The 16,523-nt window shown below is 37.2% G+C and overlaps 1 long non-coding RNA gene across 1 annotated transcript; it reads left to right on the forward strand.

The window, feature by feature from the left end:
* Window positions 1-1,705: 1,705 nt before the first annotated feature.
* LOC107809270 (uncharacterized) lies at window positions 1,706-6,362 on the forward strand. Its single transcript, XR_001653371.2, has 3 exons — window positions 1,706-1,841; window positions 3,714-5,983; window positions 6,073-6,362. It is a non-coding gene; the product is annotated as an uncharacterized LOC107809270 (long non-coding RNA).
* The last annotated feature ends 10,161 nt before the right edge of the window (window positions 6,363-16,523 follow it).

Genomic DNA, 16,523 nt, shown 5'->3' on the forward strand with positions numbered 1-16,523 from the left:
TGATGCAGGGGAAGAGGCGTACCTTGCTCCTCAATTCTTGTAACTTTTAGTATTTAGGGTTTTTGCTTCTTTTAGTTTATGTTTTGGCTCACTAGTCTCTCTAATAGGAAAAGAAGACTGTGATTTAGGCACAAAAAAATTAGAGGGAAATAATTTGGAGGGAACTTTTTTCTTTTGGTAAAATCGTATTTTATTTTTCAAATTGTAAATTCATGTTTCCCTCCTCCTAAACAAGTAATTTAATTATATTTATCTGTTTTAGTTTGTAACTTATTAATATAACTATATTTTATTAAAATAACTATTCTCGAAGCACTTGATCAGGATAAAGCTTGAGTAATACTTAGTGAAGTTTTATTTAAATTTGATACATTAGTTAATAAATATTAATTAGAGATGATCACTTATTTATTTTGATTATATGTGAAACTTACTGGTAATCTAGTAAGCTCCGGCGAAATTAGATCGAATAGAACGATGAACACCTCTAATTACACTAAAAGGTATTGTTTTGATTAAAAAAAAGACCCGAGTAACATAACTATTCTCGAAGCATTTGTTAGGATAAATCTTGAGCGATACTTGGTGAAGTTTTATTTAAATTCGATATAGGAGTTAATCAATATTAACCAGAGATGATCGCCCTACTTATTTAAATTGTCTTGCGAGTAAGATCTTGTACTATTAGGTCGAACTGAATGATGAACACCTCTAATTACCCTAAAAAGTATTGTTTCAATAGAACAGATCCGAGTAAAATAACTATTCTCAAAAGCACTTGATCAAGATAGATTTTGAGCGATACTTGGTGAAATTTTTATTTAAACTTGATATAATAGTTAATCAAAGTCAATTAGAGATACTGTGAAATTAAGTCAAAAGAACACCTTTTATTACCCTAAATGGTATTGTTTCGATAGAACACGTCTGAGTAAAATAACTATCTCCAAGTACTTGATCATGATGGAACATGAGCGATACTTGGTGAAGTTTTATTTAAATTGATATAATAGTTAATCAATAATAATTACATACGATCACCCTATTTATTTTAATTATATGTGAAACTTACAAGTAATTAAGATAGTAAGCTCCTGCAAATTTGGATCGAATTGAACAATGAACATCACAAATTACATTAAAATGTATTATTTCGGTAGAACATGTTCACCTAAAATAACTATTCTCAAAGTACATGATTATGGTGAAGCTTGAGCGAACTTGATAAAGCTTTATTTAAATTCGATAAAAGAGTTTATCAATGTTAATTAGAGATTATCATCCCTATTTATTTAAATTATATTAGAAACTTACAAGTAAGATCCTGTAAAATTGGATTGAACTAAACGATGAACACCTCTAATTACCCCAAAAGGTATTATTTTGATAGAACATGTCCGAGTAAAATAACTATTCTCGAAGCACTTGATCAAAATGGATTTTGATTGATTCTTGATGAAGTTTTGTTTAAAATTCGATATAAAAGTTAACCAAAATTAATTAGAGATAATCATCTTATTTATTTAAATTAATATGAGACTTATAAGAAAGAACCCGTAAAATTAAGTTGAATCCAAGAATGAACACCTCTAAAATTTTTAATCTTTAACATATATAAAGTATTATGGACCAAAGTGTATAATATGCAACTTTGACATATATGTGCATTCCTTAGAGCATTAAGTTGAATCCAAGATCTAATTGATCTAATTTACACCGTACCAAAAGATCCCTAAACCCTCATCTCTCAAAATTAATCTCTTCCAAATTTCTCTCAAAGATGAAGCCTCAACCTCATTCTTCATCTCCGCTGGAAGCAACTGGCGATATCATCCGGCAAAGTAAGTTTATTTTTTCTCTGTTTTCTGAAGTTTCTTTCTTCCTATTCGCTTAAAACCGGAATCTCTTTCTTCTGTTTCTTTCTAGTCGGAGGTTCACTGTTGGGCTGCTTAGAATGCTGATTGTTGTTGTGAATATTGATTTGGTGTTGAATACTGATTGTTGTTGTTTTGGAGCAAAAAGTGGGATTTTGTGTATCGGGGTTGCTATGACATATGGCCTCTTCTAGCATGAAAAGATATACTGCTTGTTTAATGTGATTTTGTTTTATCACTTTGTGTGTATTGTGGGAGGGAGTCCTCAAAAGAATTAAAATAAGATCAAGTAATGTATATTAATTAACAATGATTAATAGAGTGTATGAGTTAAGTGATAAAAATTTATGGGCAAATACTCTGGCTATCTTAGACTAATTGTAACATACAGAATCACAGATTATAAGGTTAACTGCGATTCCCGTGCTTCTTGAAGCACGTTCATAATCTCAAAGATAGGATAATTCAATTTTTTTTTTTTCTCTTTCTCCATTTGTTCTTCTCCTCCATGAATATGATACTGAAAACTCAAAAACTTTTCTATAATCTTTATGATATTTGCATCAGATTCAACTCTTCCAATAGCAGCACATCTAGAAAACTCCTCCGTCCAATGAAAATGTGAATAGTATAAAGCTTCTACTAACAACACGGAATAGAAATATAAGCTATCACAATGTTGAATTCCTTTAACAGTTTCTTAAATCTGAAAGAGAAATGTCCAATTTCCCCATTCGGATATTGAGATCTGCTATCCAAATAGGAATGCCAAAACCTCTGGCACTAAAGGAGTTATGTATATTTGTGTATCTATTTATAGGTGTAGAGTATAGTCTGCTGCATCATTTTGCATTTAAATTCAGCTGTTGTAGTCTTTTGGTTCAAAAAAAGACATGTCTTTTGAAGGAATTGTTCTCAGCCCACAACACTAAATCTACAACTTATATGACACGCTTTCTAAGGCTCTCGTCATTGGCTTCGACTTCATTTTCATTAGTTCGGCTTGATAAGAATAAGAACACAAATGGGCAAAGAGCATTAAACCAATTTTCAAAACTTCAATCGGCACACAAATTCTTCACTACAGGATAAAAGATCCATAAATTTAAAAAGCAAAAGCTGAAACTTTTCTGTCAACTATTTTTTGGTTGAATCTGAACCAGCTAAATTTAGTACTATAAACTAAAAAACTCTCACCTAAGAGAATAGAAGCCATAATTTGCTATCACATCCAACTTGAAGGCCAATAAGCATGAATACCTATCTGGTCGTGATTATTGTTGTGAGAGATGTCTTATGAAAGCAGATTTTTTTAATGGGGGTATTGCATATAAAGAATTCATGACATTGACTTATCTTGTCTTTGCTTCTTTTTTTCATTCTCTTTTCCCTCATTCTTTCTGCACTTCTTATTTCTCTTGCTTTAATTATTAATTCTAAGGTAATTTTAGTAGCAGTTGCTACAGATTCTTTCATCCAGTACATAATACCTTCCAGCTTTTCATTATCACAAACATCTTACTGAAAGAATTAGTAATGTGATTATGGATTGCTTTTAAATTATGTATTTGGAATTTTTTTTTTTTTTTTTTCTCTCGACACTTTTTTTTCTTGTGCTCCAAAATTTATTTGCTTTAGATTTATCCTCTATCTTGTGTAAAAGTTGCTATTTGATTCAAGATATATAAGTGAGTAACTGATAAGTTCATTTACATTTATTTTCCAAATTAAGCATTGTATCTTTCTGAATGTAGCAAAATTAGCCTCTAAATTGTATAACCGTGGTTAAGTGATCTTTCTTTTTTAAGCATCTTGATCTTATTTTATTTTTCTTTATAGGAAATTTTGAAATGGACAAGACTTGGATGCGCTATAACGATAGATTGAGCGATGCATATTTAAAAGGAGTTGAGGATTTTCTTCAATTTGCTTTTAAGCACACAGAACCAGAAGGTGAAATTCCTTGCCCTTGTAAAAAATGCAACAATGTTTTTCACAAAACTAGAGACGAAGTAAAGGAACATTTAATAATTTTTGGGATAGTCAAGGGGTAAACTCGTTGGCTTTTTCACGGAGAATTTGCACCCAAAGAGCAAATCACTAATAAGAATGAAATAAGACAAGAGGAAGTAAGAAAAGGGCAAGGTGATGATATATTTGAAATGATTTATGATGCCACTGGCCCTGATATCACGAATTGTTCTGGTGGGGTTGATCCTTCTGAACCAGCTTCGGAATTTTCCAAATTACTGGAGGATGCTGCACAACAACTTTATCCTGGTTGCGAGAAATTCTCCAAGTTGTCACTGATTGTGGAGCTGTTGCAAATTAAGTGCCTTTATGGATTGAGTGATAAAAGCAACTGACTGCATAATGAAGTTAATTAAACGAGCACTTCCTTCTAGTGAAACTTTACCTGAATCATTCTATGGAGCAAAAAAAGTGATTCGAAGTTTAGATCTTCGTTATGAAAAAAATACATGCTTGCGAAAACGATTGTATGCTGTTTTGGAAACATAATGCAAAAGCTGAATCTTGCTTGGTTTATGGCGAGTCTAGGTGGAAATCAAGAGAAGGTCAAAAAGCTAATAGGGCTATTACAGAAAAAAGTGGAAGCAAAATTCCTCGAAAAGTTTTACGTTACTTTCCTTTGAAACCAAGATTGCAAAGGTTGTTTACGTCACCAGAAATAGTTTCAGACATGACATGGCATCATGATCAATATTTGAAAGATGGGGTTCTTAGACATTCAGCCGACTCAGATGCATGGAAACGTTTTGATACATCTAACCCGGGCTTTGCCAGAGATCCTGGTAATGTTAGACTTGGATTAGCATATGATGGGATAAATCCTTTCGGCAATTTAAGTGTTTCTCATAGCACTTGGCCAGTAATTATTACTGTGTATAACCTACCCCCCTTGGATGTGCATGAAACAACCATATTGCTTCTTGTCTTTGTTGATACCTGGCCTTAAAGCTCCTGGAAATGATATCGATGTGTACTTAGAACCTTTGGTGGATGAGTTGCAAGAATTGTGGTATAATGGAGTCGATACATATGATGTTTCGAGAAAGGAGAACTTCTGTATGCGGGCAACACTCTTATGGACTATAAATAATTTTCCAGCTTATGCCTACTTGTCTGGATGGAGCACAAATGGAGCTTTGGCTTGCCCTTCATGCAACAAAGAGACTTCGTCTACTCGATTAAAGTATGGTCGTAAGTTCTCTTATATTGATGCTCGTAGGTTTTTATCGCCTAATCATAAGTGGCGGGGAATTAAACGTGATTTTAATGGGGAAGTAGAAAGAAGACCTGCTCCAAAAATTCTCTATGGAGATGATATTTTAAACCAGTTGGATAGCTTGGAAGACATTAAATTTGGTAAGACCCAAAAGAGAAAAAGATACGAAAAAAGTAAAGGCATTCATAATTGGAGGAAGAAAAGCATCTTTTTCAAACTTCCTTATTGGAAAAATAATCTAATACGCCACAATTTAGACGTCATGCATATTGAAAAAAAATGTGTGTGACAATATTATTGGGACGTTATTAGATATGGAAGAAAAAACGAAAGATAATTTGAATGCTCGTCGTGATTTGAAGGAAATGGGTATAAGAAAAGATTTGCATCCAACTCAAAGAGATGGAAAATGGTGTTATCCAGCAGCATTCTATAGTTTATCACCAGATGAGAAGTCTAAAGTATGCAAGTTCTTGAAAACTATTAAGGTTCCAAATGGATATTCTTCCAATTTATCACGGTGTATAAGGTTAGAGGGTCGTAAAATTTATGGACTGAAGAGTCATGACTCTCATATTCTTTTGGAACAACTGCTTCCTTTTGCAATCCGCGAAATCCTGCCAAACCATGTCTATAAAGCTATTACTGAGCTAAGTATTTTCTTCAGAGAGTTATGTTCAAAAACTGTACGAGTTGATGTGTTGGATCAACTTGCAACTCAAATTCCAATTACGATGAGCAAAATAGAAAAAATATTTTCGCCGACATTTTTTGATATAATGGTGCACTTGTTCATTCATCTTCCAAGAGAGGGTACGTTTGCTGGACCTGTACAATACAGATGAATGTACCCAATAGAGCGGTATGTTTGTATTTTATAATTTCGATTTAATTTTATGTGGCTTGTTAATTTTTCGTGCTACGCGTTTAACTGAATGTTATATTATGCAGATTCTTGCGCAAACTGAAATGTTATGTTCGCAATAGAAGTCGACCTGAAGGTTCTATTGCAGAAGGGTATATTGTTGAAGAAAGTCTAACATTTTGTTCAAGATATTTACATGGAAGTAAGAAAGGGTATAATCGATGGATAAAAATGATGAAGATGATCATGTTAAGTCAGACTGTGGATTGTCAATATTTGAACAAAAAGGCTGCCCTTTGCTAAGAGATACATCTAGAAATTTGTGATAACCCAAAATATCATCTTTAAAGTTAATAATTAATTCAGTATTCTAAGACCTCGAAAAGCACTACTTATCATTACACGACTTGCGTGCGCAATCCGTAAAATTATCCGGAAAGTTTTTATGTGAAAAAAATGGATTAAAATGTGAATTAGAGCTTTAAAAATCAACCGAGTTGACTTTGGTCAATATTTTAAGCAAACAGATTCGGATCAGTGTTTTGATTGTTCCGATAGGTCCGTATCGTGATTTGGGACTTGGGCGTATGCCCGGAATCAAATTCCGAGGTCCCTAGCCCAAGATATGGAATTTTGATGAAACAAATAAAAGAATTTAAGTTCAAATAGTGATCAGATGTCGAATTATGTGCAAACGACCCCGGAATAGAATTTTGATGATTCCAACAGTTTCGTATGGTGATTTTGGACTTAGGAGCGTGATCAGAATTTTATTTGGAAGTCCGTAGTGAAATTAGGCTTGAAATGGCTAAAATAGGAATTTAAGTTTGGAAGTTTGACCCGGGAGTTGACTTTTTGATATCGGAGTCGAAATCCATTTCTGAAAATTTTCATAGCTCCGTTATGTCATTTATGACTTGCGTACAAAATTTGAGGTCAATCAGACTTGATTTGATAGGTTCCGATGTTGTTTGTAGAAATTGAATGTTTCAAAGTTCATTAGGCTTGAATCTATGTGTGATTCGTGTTTTAGTGTTGCTGGATGTGATTTGAAAACTCGACTAAGTCCGTATGATGTTTTAGGACTTGTTGGTATATTTAGTTGAGGCCCGAGATGCTCGGGCGTGTTTCAGATGGTATTCAGAGTATTTTCCTTCATTTTGGCACTGTTTGTAGCTGCTGATTTCTGGTATTTTAAACCTTCTTCGCGATCACAAAGATTGGGACGCGATCGCGCAGGCTTAGTTGAGGCAGTATTAATTTTGTTCTTCGCGATCGCGTGAGTTCAACTACGATCGCGTAGGTTGGGCTAGTCTGTGCATCGCGATCGCGTGGCATTGTTTGCGATCGCGTAGGGTTAATTGAGGGCTGCAAAGTTTTGTGCTTCGCGATCGCGTGAAGCGGGATGCGATCGCGTAGCTTTGAGACCTTGTGACTCGCGAACGCGTGAAGAGGACTGCGATCGCGTAGAGATGGGAACTCTGTGCTCTGCGATCGCGTGAGGATATACGCGATCGCGTAGAGTTAATTTGGGCAGTGGTAATTTGTGCTTCGCGATCGCGTGTGGATGTACGCGATCGCGATGAGTAAAAGCCTGGGCAGAATATTTAAGTTCTAAAACTTTTCCATTTTTAACGAATTGGAGCTCGGATTGAGGCGATTTTTGAGAGATTTTCAGAGAAAACGTTGGGGTAAGTGTTCTTAACTCAATCTTTGTTAGATTACCCGAATTTATCACTGTTTTTAACATTTAATTGGTGATTTAAGTTGAAAAAATTCGAAAACCCTCTTGGATAGATTTGAGGATTTGAGGGTCGAACTGTTATTGGAATTTAGTCATTTTGGTATGGTTAGACTCGTGGTTGAATGGGCGTTCATATTTCGTAACTTTCGCCGGATTTCGAGACGTGGATCCCATGGGTCATTTTTGAGTTAATTTCGGATTTTTATTGAAAAATGTAGTATTTTCTTATAGAATTGATTCTATAATTTTTGTTGACTGTATCGAATCAATTATGACTAGATACGAGTTGACCGGAATCGAAAAATCGAGGAAAAACCATGCTACTTGGTTAAATTGGAGCAAGTCGAGGTAAGTGACTTGTCTAACCTTGTGTGGGGGAAATTTTTTCCTAGGATTGGTATTGAAGTGATAAATTGTAATGTGTTGAAAGTCGTGTACACGAGGTGACGAGTGTGTACACGGGCTAAATGTGAAAGATTATATTTTTAAATTGTGTAGATCACTGTTGCGCATTAATTAAACTATTTTATTCTGATATATTCTTCATCATTGATTTAATGTTTATATTTTAAAGTTGCTTGACTTTTTCCTGCTAATTGTTTTACCTGTTTAGTTAGAACTTGGTTTCTTTTATTCTGTGCATTATTTGAAGGTTGATTTTCTTTAAAATAATATTATTAATATGAAGTATTTGATACTTAAAATTTGGTATTGAAGCAATATATTAAGATTTTTAAATATTATTTTGCTGAATTATTTATTGCTGAATATTTTTGTATGATTTTCGTACTCATTGTGATGCAGTCATGAGCTCTTTATTGTGAAAAAATATTATTGATGATTTATTTTGGCAAGTTAAATTATTTGAGCACTTGAGGTGCAAATTGTGATATTGATACGTATGCGGTGGTATAAGGTCTGAGTATTGAAACGCATGCGGTGAGATAAGGGTGGTTTGATACGCGTGGCTAGTAGGAGAAACTACTAGAAGTCATGCGGTGTAATAAGAGTGGCTAAAACGCGGGATGCTATTTCGAGAAAAATATTTTCTTTAAATAAATTGTGAAGGCTCCCGTGGTGATATAAGAAAAATGGGATATTGTGAATTTATTTAAGATTTGGGACTACGAGGCGGTACCTCGGTAGTGCCCTTGTTGATATTGATTTATGGCCGTAGTTGCCTTTGATTTTTATTGTGATTTTTCTTAAAGTTGAAAAGAAATTCTTTTTTGTTTTCACGAGGTATTTATTTGCCATTATTTGGTGTAATTAAATGTGACATACTACTTGATTCACTTCCATCGTCATTTTATCTTATTAAATTGTTTAAACATTTTTCCATGTCATTATTTATTCTCCAGTAGGGTCTGACTTGACCTCGTCACTACTCTACCGAGGTTAGGCTTGACACTTACTGGGTACCGCTGTGGTGTACTCATACTACGCTTCTGCACATCTTTTTGTATAGATCCAGGTACATCTTACTAGTCTAGACGTTAGTGAGTTACCTGCGCACGGAGACTTCGAGGTATATCTGCCAGCGTCCGCAGACTCCGGAGTCCCCTTCTATCATTTTTATATTGCTTCCTTATTTTTCTTTAGACCTTGATATATAGAGACATTGAGAATAAAATTTTAGAAGCTTGTGACTTATTTCTACCGGGTTTTAGGAGTTGTAATTATTTGAATTGTAGTTTATTTATTTCAGATATTTATGATTATTCCGCATTGATAAGCTTACCTAGTCTTAGAGACTAGGTGCCATCACGACCTCCTACGGAGGGAATTTGGGGTCGTGACAGTTGGTATCAGTGCTCTAGGTTCATAGATGTTATGAGTCAAAAGCAGGTTTAGTAGAGTCTTGTGGATTGGTACGGAGACGTCAATACTTATCTTCGGGAGGCTATGAAACTATTAGGAAAATATTCACTTCTTTGATTCCTTATCGTGCGTCATTGATTTAGCTTGAAACATATATCTTATATTCCTTTGTATCCACTCGTGTATGACATTGCGCACTCGGTATCAGTTGTGCGTCGACGGTTCGTGATGTCGCAGATGGACTACGAGGGAGCCAGAGATGCTCAAACATTTCCTTAACGTGTGGTTCCGACTGAAGATGCAGGCATATTGAGAGATCACCTAGTGAATCATGTGCGGGGTGCAACAGACATTGGCGTCTGGTTGATTTATACGGGCTGTGAAGGTTATTACTGTGGATCATCGGACGTTGTGACCTATGACTTCACGTCGTCCACTATCAATGGGTGGATTGCGGGGTCATGTATTATATCAGTTTTGGCCTGAAATGTATATATGTGGTACTGAAAGATTCCCTAAAATTTACACATGTTTAAGGCCTGAGATTTTGTAGAGGATAAGGTTGGGACTTGCGGTATGTCCGCCTCCTTAATAATCCTATACTTCAATACCAAAGGAGTTATAGAAACAACTCTAAATTTGTAGAAGGTCTACTCAGCGTGGACGTCACTGTTGCGGATTTTGGGGTGCTTCGGAGGAAGTACACTTGTTGACGAAAGTCTGGACTATGTGGTTCGTGACAAGATTTGTCTGTATGGAGCTCTACTTTTGTGATCGTTGTGTATAAATAGGGGTAAAGGTTGCCCCAAAGAAGAATCGAAGAGTATGTTAAGAAATGGGTCAGCTCAACAGTGTGGAGTCAGCATAACAAAAGAAGAAATTTGCCTTGGGAGAGATAATTCTCCACCGGTGTTCGTGGCAATCCTATGAAGAGGGCAGACCAGCCAATGCAACACCGCCCACTTGGCTCAGTTCTCAGAACGCTTTTGAAAGAGTTTGTTTCCCCGGACTCTTTGTAATGCGTGGCGCATAGGGTCTGAACGGTTGCGTCAGGTCACCATTGACAGTGTCAGAATATGCCATCAAGTTCAATAAGTTAGCCCGTCATACTCCTACTTCGCTTTCTACAGCCAGAGGGAGAGTCCACAGGCTCATTAAAGGACTCAATTATGATCGTAACATTTTGTACGACTTGGGAGCTACAAGCTGATACTTCATTTCTGCTAGTTGTTCAAATTGCCAAGATATTAGAATGTGTTCGGGATGAGGAAAAAAAGGAAACTAAGGAGACCAAGACGTCTCGAAGTTCTATGGGATTCAGTGGATTCTATGCTGCAAGTATAAATCATTATGGCGGGGGCTCGGGCAGTCGTCCACCCCAGTCCACATATCGGATTACTCGGGGTGCTCCAGTAAGTTCTTTTAATGCACCACCGACATGAGTTCCTACAATGGTTATTCCAGTTATCTGGCACAGACTTAATATGAGCAGCCTAACCCGCAAAGGGGTTGTTATGAATACAGTGATACTAGGCACATCATGAGAAAATTGTCCCAAACTTGGAAGAGACTTATTTCATCAAAGCACTCAGGCTACGTGCCCCATTGCAGTTACTACACCACCCACACGACCAGTTAGGGGTGGAGGACAGACGGGTAGAAGGCGTCCTAGAGGTGGAGACCCATCCATTGATATATTTCGTTTATGGTATGGCGGAGGTCGCTACATCAGTTGGTGTCGTTACAGGTATGACCTTGATAAAATATAAAGGAATAATTTTCTTAACTTGATTCGGTTCTGAGTATCGAGACGAGTCCTCCTATTGTGCTCCACTTATGAGTGAGTTTCATAATTCTATAATCTAATTATGTGTTTACTCCTGTTGGGAGATTCCATGGAGATAACTACGCCTATCATTCCATGCTGGTCACTAATAAGACCCGTGAGGCTAAATGTGACTTTCTGTTACTCATTTCGGTAAGTTTTGATGTAATTTACGGATAATTAATTACAAATTGTGAATTATATGCCCTACCAGTGCGGGGTTCATTATCTGTTATGATTTTGTTTAAAGGAAATTATTTAGGAGCAAATGAAAAGTTTCGATTGGCACGATGTGCATATTACTTGTGATTTAGGACCGAGGACGAGATCCTCGCATTTTAATATAAACTGATATGTTTAAACCAGGATACGAGCTGCGGTGAAAGTTATATAAGGACGAGATCCTTGTGAGGAAAATTCTTATGTTTAAGTTCTTCCTTGTGAATTTTAATTTGTACTATAGTACTAATAGGGAGTCATACCTATTAGGCTTATTTGAAAATTCTATATGAAATTCTCTGTGCATACTTGCCAATTTTGTGTTGTAATTATTGAGTTTTAACCTACGAGGTAGGTTCCCGCCCAGGTGACGTTAAATGTGACTCATTAATTCGGGTAAATAATTATGAGGTGGTCATGCCTCATATCTCGTTATCGGTATTGTGAATGTTTGAAACGAGATTTTTGTTAACATAAAGTTAATTGACGATTTTGTAATTGATTATGAACAACTATTAAGACCAGATTGACCCAGAAGAGTGCTCCGTTCATATGGACCGAGGAATGTGGGGAGAGCTTCCAAAAGCTCAAGACAACTTTGACTATAACCCCAATGCTGGTATTACCTACATGTTCAGGGTCTTATATTGTGTATTGTGATGCGTCGCGTATTGACCTCGGCGCAGTGTTGATGCAAGACGGTAGGGTGATTGCCTACGCGTCCAGACAGTTAAAGGTGTATGAGAAGAATTATCTTGTACACAACCTTGGGTTAACAGCTATTGTTCATGCCTTAAAGATTTGGCGGCATTATTTGTACGGTGTCTATTGCGAGGTTTACACCGATCACCAAAATCTACAACATCTGTTTAAATAGAGATCTTAATTTGCGGCAGCGGAGATGGTTGGAGTTGCTTAAGGATTATGATATCACTATTCTCTATCATCCTGGGAAGGCCAATGTAGTGACCGATGCCTTGAGTCGTAAGGCGAAGAGTTTGGGCAGCTTAGCATATTTACCGGTAGCAGAGAGGCCTTTAGCCTTGGATGTTCAGGCCTTGGCCAACCAGTTTGTTAGATTGGATGTTTCCGAGCTGAGCCGAGTTTTGGCTTGTGTGGTTTCTCAGTCTTCACTTTATGACCGTATCAGGGAACGTCAGTATGATGACCCCCATCTGCTTGTCCTTAAGGACACAGTTCAGTACGGCGATGCCAAGGAAGTCATTATTGGAGATGACGGTGTATTACAGATGCAGGGCAGGCTATGTGTGCCTAATGTAGATGGTTTACGTGAGTTGATTCTCCTAGAGGCTCACAGTTCGCGGTACTCCATTCATCCGGGTGCTACAAAGATGTATCAGGACCTGAGACAACACTATTGGTAGATGCGGATAAAGAAAGATATAGTGGGATATGCAACTCGGTGTCTAAATTGCCAACAAGTGAAATATGAGCATCAGCGACCGGGTGGATTGCTTTAGAAGTTGGAAATTCCAGAATGGAAATGAGAAGGGATCACTATGGATTTCGTTGTTGGACTCCCACGGACTTAGGAAATTCGATGCAGTTTGGGTGATTGTGGATAGATTGACCAAGTCAGCTCATTTCATTCCTGTGATTACTACTTACTCTTCAGAACAACTGGCTCAGGTATATATTCGCGAGATTGTCGGACTTCACGGTGTACCGGTATCTATCATCTCTGATCGGGGTACACAGTTTACCTCACGGTTTTGGAGGGCTGTACAGCGAGAATTGGGTACTCGTGTGGAGTTGAGTACATCATTTCACCCTCAGACGGACAGACAGTCCGAATGCACTATTTAGATACTGGAGTATATGCTTCGTGCGTGTGTGATAGATTTTAGGGGTGCTTGGGATCAGTTCTTACCACTTGCGAAGTTTGCTTACAATAACAATTATCAGTCGAGCATTCAGATGGCTCCGTATGAGGCCTTGTATGGTAGGCGGTGCCAATCTCCAATGGGTTGGTTCGAACCGGGCGAGGATAGACTATTGGGTACAGACTTGGTTCAGGATCCCTTGGAGAAGGTTAAGTTGATTCAGGATCGACTTCGTACAGCCTAATCTAGACAGAAGAGTTATGCGGATCGGAAGGTTAGCGATGTTGCATTCATGGTTTGTGAGCGGGTATTGCTCCGGGTTTCGCCTATGAAGGGTGTGATGAGATTCGGGAAGAAGGGAAAGTTGAGCCCTAGGTATATTGGACCTTTTGAGATTCTTGAAAGAGTTGGAGAGGTGGCTTACAGACTTGCACTACCACCTAGTCTCTCTGCAGTTTATCCGGTATTTCATATTTCTATGCTTAAAAAATATCACGGCGATCCGTCTCATGTGTTAGACTTCAGTTCGGTTCAGTTGGACAAGGATCTATCTTATGTTGAGGAACCAGTGGCTATTTTAGATAGGCAGGTTCGAAAGCTGAGGTAAAAGAACATTGCTTCCCTGAAGGTTCAGTGGAGGGGTCATCCGGTCGAGGAGGCAACTTGGGAGACCGAGCATGATATGCGCTGCTATTATCCACACTTATTAACCAGCTCAGGTATTTTTTTTCTAACTCCGTTCGAGGACGAACGTTTGTTTTAGATGTGGAGAATGTGATGACCCAAAATATCATCTTTAAAGTTAATAATTAATTCTGTGTTCTAAGACCTCGAAAAGCACTATTTATCATTACTCGACTTGCGTGCGCAGTCCGTAAAATTGTCCGGAAAGGTTTTATGTGAAAAATGAATTAAAATATGAATTAGAGCTTTAAAACTCAACCGAGTTGGCTTTAGTCAATATTTTGAGCAAACAGACTCGGATTAGTATTTTGACAGTTCCGGTAGGTCCGTATCGTGATTTGGGACTTAGGTGTCTGCCCGGAATCAAACTCCGAGGTCCCTAGCCCGAGATATGGAATTTTGATGAAAACATAAAAAGAATTTAAGTTCAAACAGTGACCGGATATCGAATTATGTGCAAACGACCCCGAAATAGAATTTTGATAATTCCAACAGCTCCGTATGGTGATTTTGGACTTAGGAGCGTGATCGAAATTTTATTTGGAAGTCCGTAGTGAAATTAGGCTTGAAATGGCTATAATAGGAATTTAAGTTTGGAAGTTTGACCGGGGAGTTGACTTTTTGATATCGGGGTCGGAATCCATTTCTGAAAATTTTCATAGCTCCGTTATGTCATTTATGACTTGTGTACAAAATTTGAGGTCAATCAGACTTGATTTGATAGGTTCCGGTGTTGTTTGTAGAAATTGAAAGTTTCAAAGTTCATTAGGCTTGAATCTATGTGTGATTCGTGTTTTAATATTGTTGGATATGATTTGAAGACTCGACTAAGTCCCTATGATGTTTTATGACTTGTTGGTATATTTGGTTGAGGTCCTGAGGGGCTCGGGCGTGTTTCGGATGGTATTCAGAGTATTTTTCTTCATTTTGGCACTGCGTGTAGCTGCTGATTTCTGGTATTTTAAACCTTCTTCGCGATCGCGAAGATTGGGACGCGATCGCATAGGCTTAGTTGAGGCAGTGTTAATTTTGTTCTTCGCGATCGCGTGAGTTCAACCGCGATCGCGTAGGTTGGGCTAGTCTGTGCATCACGATCGCGTGGCATTGTTTGCGATCGCGTAGGGTTAATTGGGGACTGCTAAGTTTTGTGCTTCGCGATCGCGTGAAGCGGGATGCGATCGCGTAGCTTTGAGACCTTGTGACTCGTGAACGCGTGAAGAGGACTGTGATCGCGTAGAGATGGGAACTCTGTGCTCTGCGATAGCGTGAGGATATACGTGATCGCGTAGAGTTAATTTGGGCAGTGGCAATTTGTGCTTCGCGATAGCGTGTGGATGTTCGCGATCGCGATGAGTAAAAACATGGGCAGAATATTTAAGTTCTAAAAAAATTTTATTTTTAACGAATTGGAGCTCGGATTGATGCGACTTTTGGGAGATTTTCAGAGAAAACGTTGGGGGTAAGTATTCTTAACTCACTCTTTGTTAGATTACCCGAATCTATCACTGTTTTTAACATTTAATTGGTGATTTAAGTTGAAAAAATTCGAAAACCCTCTTGGATAGATTTGAGGATTTAAGGGTCGAACTGTTATTGGAATTTAGTCATTTTGGTATGGTTAGACTCGTGGTTGAATGGGCGTTCATATTTCGTAACTTTCGCCGGATTCCGAGACGTGGGCCCCATGGGCCATTTTTGAGTTAATTTCGGATTTTTATTGAAAAATGTTGTATTTTCTTATAGAATTGATTCTATAATTTTTGTTGACTGTATCGAATTAATTATGACTAGATACGAGTCGACCGGAATCGAAAAATCGAGGAAAAAACATACTACTTGGTTAAATTGGAGCAAGTTGAGGTAAGTGACTTGTGTAACCTTGTGTGGGGAAAATTTCCCCTAGGATTGGTATTGAAGTGATCAATTGTAATGCGTTGAAAGTCGTGTACACGAGGTGACGAGTGTGTACACTGGCTAAATGTGAAAGATTATATTTTTAAATTGTGTAGATCACTGTTGTGCATTAATTAAAATATTTTGTTCTGATATATTGTTTATCATTGATTTAATGTTTTTATTTTTTAAAGTTACTTGACTTTTTCCTGCTAATTGTTTTACCTGTTTAGTTGGAACTTGGTTTCTTTTATTATGTGCATTATTTGAAGTTTGATTTTCTTTAAAATAAATATTATTAATATGAAGTATTTGACATTTTAAATTTGGTATTGAAGCAACGTATTAAGATTTTTAAATATTATTTTGCTGAATTATTTATTGCTGAATATTTTTGTATGATTTTCGTACTCATTGTGATGGAGCCGTGAGCTCTTTATTATAGAAAAATATTATTGATGATTTATTTTGGCAAGTTAAATTATTTAAGCACTTGAGGTGCAAATT

Source organism: Nicotiana tabacum, chromosome 14 (assembly GCF_000715075.1).
Source record: "Nicotiana tabacum cultivar K326 chromosome 14, ASM71507v2, whole genome shotgun sequence".
NCBI classification, from domain to species: domain Eukaryota; kingdom Viridiplantae; phylum Streptophyta; class Magnoliopsida; order Solanales; family Solanaceae; genus Nicotiana; species Nicotiana tabacum.